This window comes from Orycteropus afer, unplaced genomic scaffold (assembly GCF_000298275.1).
Source record: "Orycteropus afer afer isolate SDZICR_OR568_19922 unplaced genomic scaffold, OryAfe1.0 scaffold00023, whole genome shotgun sequence".
NCBI classification, from domain to species: domain Eukaryota; kingdom Metazoa; phylum Chordata; class Mammalia; order Tubulidentata; family Orycteropodidae; genus Orycteropus; species Orycteropus afer.
The window spans coordinates 19,858,839-19,865,846 of NW_006921610.1; the positions used below are offsets into that span (position 1 = coordinate 19,858,839).

A 7,008-nucleotide genomic window follows, 5' to 3' on the forward strand; every position below is an offset into this window, starting at 1 on the left:
TCTAAAATGTTATCTACCAAAATAACCACAATCATTACAAAACAAACGGAAGACAGAGTTGGAGTAATCCCTCAGAGACAACCAAACATCTTGGGGGAGAGAACCTACCAGGCCTGCCGACTCAGGACCATGGTATTGGGGGACACCAAGCCCAATTGGCACAACATAGTACATAAAAACCTTATTTCACAACCTACTTTGGTGGGTAGTGACTGGGGTCTTAAAAGCTTTTAAGAGGCCATCTAAGATTCAGCTAATAGTCTCTTCTTGTCTAAAATGAAGAAGAGTGAAGAAAATCAAGTATTATATATGAGTACCATATATAAGTACTTATATATACTTAAAATCTACATGTTGAACTTGTGCTTCATTTGAGGAGAGTGTCAATTAAGACAAAAAGGTATGTGTATGTGAGTTGTAGGCAGCTCTGGTGGTGTAGTGCCTAAGGCATTTGACTGCTAACCAGAGGAGTGGTGGCGCAAACCTACCAGCCACTCAGAAGGAAAATTGGGCGATCTACTTCCATAGTGATATCGCCTCGGAAACCAAGGAGGAGTCACTATGAGTTGGATCCAACTGGATGGCAATGAGTTTTTTCATGTGTGTTGTAAGGCCCAAGGCCCTCTTCCATCCTTGTCAAAGGGAGTGCTAACCTTCTCTCCTTTCATACAACACAGAAAAGGTATACAATTATTCTAAATAAGCTTAAATTTTCTACTGTACTTCTTTTGTGATTTTAAACTAACTGAAAAAAAAGTTTGGTAAATTATTAGCAGATGGCATAGCATTTATGAGTTTTTAAAAAACTGACATTATTTTTTGCCTGATCTCACTTAATCCAGTATTTGTGTAGGGAGATTACTTAAAAAAAAAAAAAAAAAAAAGTCTGTTTGTAGTAGATTATTTTAGTAAATTTCTTAAGAAACTAATACTAATATTTTGTTTCATCTGTAATCTGCACTAAACTATCTTCTTTAAGTAGTGAAATCACAGAGTAATAGAAATAGATGGTTGATCAAGGTTACTTAACTACATGGTGATAGAGCAGGAATAAAAACCCTGGTCACCTGAATCTTTGCCCAGTGTTCTTGCACCCACATTAATGACCGCTCTTTCATGTAATGATGATGAACTCTGTAGTTATAGAACATTACAAAAATTTCCATTTTTCCTGGACCTAGTTTCATAATTAAGGAGTAAAAATAAAAAACAACAGATGGGAGAGAAAACGGAGACAGCCGACGTCAGCAGGAGTCCGTGGACGGCTGGACAAGCAGATTGTGGGAAACTAGAAAACACTGATCAATTGCCAAAGACAAAGTTACCAATCAGTCCTAATAAATTCGCTACCAAACCACAACCCTATTCATATTTCTCATTGACTTCAGGCTCCTTTTTTACCTTTGCAAATTTATCACCAAGGCAATTTTTTTTAGTCAGTTAGCCAAAAATCAGAGATTTAGAGAGAAATTCCTCTTGACACCATTATTTCCTTGTGTCTTCAATTTCTTGTCTGCAAATTTCATGTCATTTTTGCCTAATATTACAAGAGGTTGAGTTATTGTTTGGATAAAGCAGCTCCTTTCTTGTTTATCACATAGTATATATGGTGCAACTCAATCTTAAGCATTATTAGTGCAAATGTGACTCACATATTACTTGGATAGGAGACAAAATGTAGGTCTTTTAGTTAAAACAAATGACTACAAAGTTGCAGACTGTGCAGAAGAATAGAAGATAACCAAATACAGCCAATTGCTTAATCCTAAAGCATATTTCCTACTCCTTTTAACTCTACTTATGAAATCTTTTCTAGCTTCCATTTACAAATATTTTTTAATGCTTATTAAATGTAAAGAATACTTCTAGGTTCATAACTCAGCACCCTAAAAAAAAAAAAAAAGTTTTACCTGGAACACAGGATGAAATATTAAAATATTTTACAATATAGAGGAAATGCAGGATGAAATATTAAAATATTTTACAACATAGAGGAAATGCAGGACACACAGGAGTGCATAACTGTGAGGGGCATGGGAGCAGTGTTACTGGGCAGGGAGGAGAGGAGAGCGGGTTAGGGTTGGGGATGGTAAATGGGGGAGTGAAACTAAATGTACATGAAATGTTGAATGTAAAACAAATTCTGCTCTGTAAACTTGCACCTAAAGCATAATAAATACATAAATAAATAAATAAATAAAACACATAATACATATTTTTTTACAATAGGTTTAGGTGAGAGGTTAAACATGAATCAGATTCTTATTGTTAAACCAAGTGTGACCAGATGATCAAGGGCACCTAAGAACTTGGTAACTCACAGAAGAAAGCTGTTGATGAAAATGAGAGGAACAGTTCTGAGAAAAGTCGTGCTAGTCTGAGACGCATGAAGGTGTAGCAGAAAACAAAACAAAAGATGTGTAAAAAGCCCATTAAAGAAAGGATAGTAATGAGCTGGCCATTATCAAAGAAATAAGAGGCAAAGGAATGAATGTGCTTTCTAAATTGTATTGTAAGAATGATAGTAATAGTTTAGACATCAGCTGTTATTGTTATTGTGTGTCGCAAGTTAATTCTGACTCATCATGACCCCACAGGACGGAATAGAACTGCCCCAAGTAGATCTGTCTCAAAGAGTTCCGTCGGCTGAAATCTTTACAGAAGCAAGGCAACAGGTCTTTTCTCCTGCAAAGCAGCTAGTGAGCTCAAACTTAGACCTATAGGTTAGCAGACAAGCACTTAACTATTGCACTAGCAGAACCAAACCAACCAGACTTACTGACATCAAGTCGGATCTGACTTACAGTGGCCTCTCCTTGGATTTCCCAGGCGATTCACTACGGAAGTAGATTGCTCAATCTTCCTTCAGTGGAGTGGCTGAAGGAGAACTCACAATAACTCAAAAAGTTGGCATTATTCCTACATTTTACAATCCAATTTAGGAAGCACATTCATTCTTTTGCCTCTTATTCCTTTGATAATGGCCAGCTCATTACTCTCCTTTCTTTAACGTGCTTTTTACACATCTATTGTTTTGTTTTCTGCTACACTCTCATGCTTCTCAGACTAGCATGACCCTTCTCAGAACTGTTCCTCTCATTTTCATTTGAAGCAGTCAAATGTCTTACTCACTACACCACCAGAGCTCCCAGCAGGGCTCTTCAAATATCACCTACCATATTCTATATAAGGAGCTCTGGTGCCATAATGTATAAGGCATTATTTGTCTGCTAACCAGAAGGACAGTGGTTTAAATCCACCAGTAGTTCTGTGGAAGGAAAATGGGGCAATCTACTTCTGTAAAAATTTACAGCCTTGGAAATCCAATGGAGGTCACTATAAGTTGGAATAGACTCAATGGCAGTGAGTTTGTTTTTTGCTTATATACCATATACTTAGTTCATTTAAAACTCACAATAATTTAAAAAGTTGGCATTATTCCTACATTTTACAAATGAAGAAATATATAAGTATACAACAAAACACACATCAGTTGAATAGTTTCTATGTGTACAATTCAGTGACATTGATTATACTCTTCAAGTTGTGCAATCATTTTTGTTCCTTCCTTGTTAATAAACTCACTATCCCCCAAAGTCCTCCTATCCCTCCAGGTATTACTCATTTCAATTTGAGCCTATATGAATTGTTCTTAAAAGAGCATAAAGCTCAAGACAGACCTGGTCTTTTTGTTTTGTTTTGTTTTGTTTTTTGGAACTAGTTAAGGAAAGGTATTGTTTGGTTTCAATAAGACTTCAGGGGGTATTTTTGGTTTAAGGTTTAAGATTATATCACGACAATAGATTCAGGAGTTTATCCACCTTCCATGGCTCCATGAAGTCTTAAAAAAAAATAAACTCACTGATGTTGAGTTGATTCTGATTCATAGCAACCCCTCCTTGGGTTTCTGAAGTGGTATCTTTACAGTAGATTGCCCCATCTTCCTTCCAAGGAGTGGCTGGTGGGTTTGAACCACCAGCCTTCTGGTTAGCAGTCAAATGTCAGGTGTTACACAATCAGAGCTCCACTAAGAAGTCTAGAGTCCGTTAAAATTTTTAATTCTGTACTGCAATTTCACCTCTTATAATCAGGAGTCTTCTATACAATCTTTGATCAAATGTTCAGTAATGGTAACTAGGTACTATCCAGTTGTGGTCTTACAGCAAAAGAGACAGTTGTTCATGGAGGCAAGTAGAGACACATTCCATATCCTGCTCTATTCCTGACTCTCTGCCTTCTTCTTGTTCCAGGTGAATAGAACCTATCATGCCTTGGACAGATACTTACAAGCTTTTAAGACCCTAGATACTATGCAACAAGTTAGGGGGTAGAACAGATCACTAGATACGTTACTAAGCCAATTAACTGGGACATCCCATGATATCATGACCCTAAACCTACAAACCAAGTAACCAAATCCCATGAGGTATTTTGCTTTACATAAGCAATCTCAGTAGCTACTCTTTATTAATTTATTTATTTATGTATTTATTTATTTTTCATTGTTATAAATATATCTATCACACCACTTTTGACATTTCAACTTAAACTTCCTAGTGAGAATGTAATGATATCTCATTATGGTTTTGATTTGTGTCTCTGTGATGGCTAACGACACAGCATCTTTTCAAGTGTTTGGTGGAAAGAAATGCTTATTTTGATTAGTCAAGCCAGTTATACAAATTTACAGAACTCTAATAGGGCTCCCCTTTAGACTATCTCAAACTCTTTTCTATTAATTTATAATATTGCCTGCTCATAGATATGTAACCATATTTTGGAGCTTGCTGCAGAAACTGACTAAGTCTGCAATGGATGAATAGAAATGAAGCAGGTTATAAATAAGAGAATGTGAAAAGGATGAAAAGTGGGAGGTAGGATCAAGACTTAGGTAAAGTCTAATTTGTACATTGCTATCTTTCATGTGTTAGCGACGATACTAGGTTTCTTTTTCAATAAGCTACCACCCACAAACTGCCATTTTGTCTCTCTCCTTGACAATGATTTCAGCATTAGAGTTCTCCATAATGCTAAGGTTATTAGAAATAATTTACAGAGAGCACCATATTAATCACAAGCAGCTCTATTCTTATTAAGAAGAATAAAAATTACCTAGTGTTATTTGTTTATAGAAAGTGGTCCCTTCCCTTGGATAATTTAATGTTTTTATTCAATCATATGATTTAACTCTTTAACCACTTTGGAAAGAACCTTTCTGCAATACAAATAGATGTCCCAAATAGATGTAATGAATAAATCAATGGTTGAGTAAATGTATTTAAAAAATAATACACTCACTTTGTTACCTTTTCACACTTTGTTATCTTTTCATATTATGTATATTTAACATAATACATCCCCTCTTTGCTTATTCAAAGCCTTTATATTGCAAAGCAATTATTATTAACTTGGAAACCATGCTTTTATTTTACTGTAAGATAAGTATGATCCAATAAACAATTATGGTTGGGAAAAAAAATAAAAGCTATGGCTGTCTTATAAAGAGTTAATGGAAGCATAATATAACTTAGCAGAGGAGGAGATAATTCTATTTTTCTGTGTGCCAATCAAATAATATGTAGAAGAGTATACGATTTTTGGGCTCAATCTTGATATCAAAGAGATTTTCTACTTGGTATAAGAAAAATGCAAACAAACAGACAAATCTACAGGCAGGAAAAAAAAGGAAATGAAAAGAGAATATGACCTTTTGAAATTATATCATAAAAATAGTTGGTGATATTTGCAAAAGATGTTTTCCGTATAACATCTGATTCTTATTCATAATCTACCCAATCTGAGTCTCACTCCAGGGGAAGGCTGAGGGTGAAGAATGGAGTAAATCTCAGGGATATATGAAGCATGCTTTACAAACAATAATAATGATAGTAATTATATATTTCCATATAACTAAACAAAAGCATTTACACTTTGCATTTAAGAACATTGTATTGGTTGATAGGTACTTCATTATGAGAAGGGATTTTTGTAAAAAGTTGAGCACTTGAAAATGAAATGATCATGATAATGGTAATTTTAAAATCTTCATACAAAGAACATGTAAATCATTATGTGGCCTGTAGTGAAGAGAAGAGATGAATGATGGAACAATGCAAATTTTTGTTTTAATTGTGAAATTGAAAATGTATTAATAGCTTGAACTTTAAATTTCTAAAATAATTCTAATAATCATATCCCTCCCAAAATTTATTTTAAATATTATCAGTTTAATAATGCAGGATGGACCGATTGATAGAAGGCAAAAGATGAAAGTGTAGCTATAGAGAACCAGGACCTCACCATGGAATGGAAGGAGAGCACTCAGAGAATTCAAGAATTAAATATTCCAGTCTTGGAATTGCCCATCTTTGGGGACTCTGAGTTCCTTACCATGATAGGTAGACAATCAAAGATTGGATACGTACAGTTAAATAAGTTGTAGAAGGGTTTCCTGCATGAAGTTGAGATTGAAACTTGAAAATCACTGAAATTCTTAGTAACTTGAAATTCTATCAGTCTGTTCTCTCAGAAATGGGTCCCTAGGTGGTGCAAAAAGTTTGTGATTGTCTATTAACTGAAAGGTTGGGAGTTTGAATTTACCCAGTGGTATCATGGAAGAATGGCCTGGCAATCTAGTTTCAAAAGTTTATGCTCATTGAAACTCTTTGGAGCACAATTTTACTCTGATGCTCATGTAGAACTCGTGACACATGAGTCTGAGTCAACTCTACAGTGATGGATTTGGTTTATTGCTTTTTATTCTCTCAGGGGAACCTCTTGGTGGTGCAAACTGTTTACACACTTTACTGCTAACAGAAAGGATGGAGGTCTGAATCCACCCAGAGGTACCTAGAGAGAAAAGGTGTGTGATTTACTTCTGAAAACGAGCCCTTGAAATACCTATGATGGAGAACTCTGGCAAGATGGCGGACTAGGCAGAAGGACTGCACAGACCCTCTTCAACAAAGAAAAGGGAAACCAATTAACACAGACACAGAAGATAATCTT

General features: G+C 35.4%; 1 pseudogene; it reads right to left on the reverse strand.

Moving 5' to 3' along the window:
* Positions 1 to 583: 583 nt before the first annotated feature.
* On the reverse strand, positions 584 to 675 carry LOC122152258 (annotated as a pseudogene).
* Positions 676 to 7,008: the final 6,333 nt, after the last annotated feature.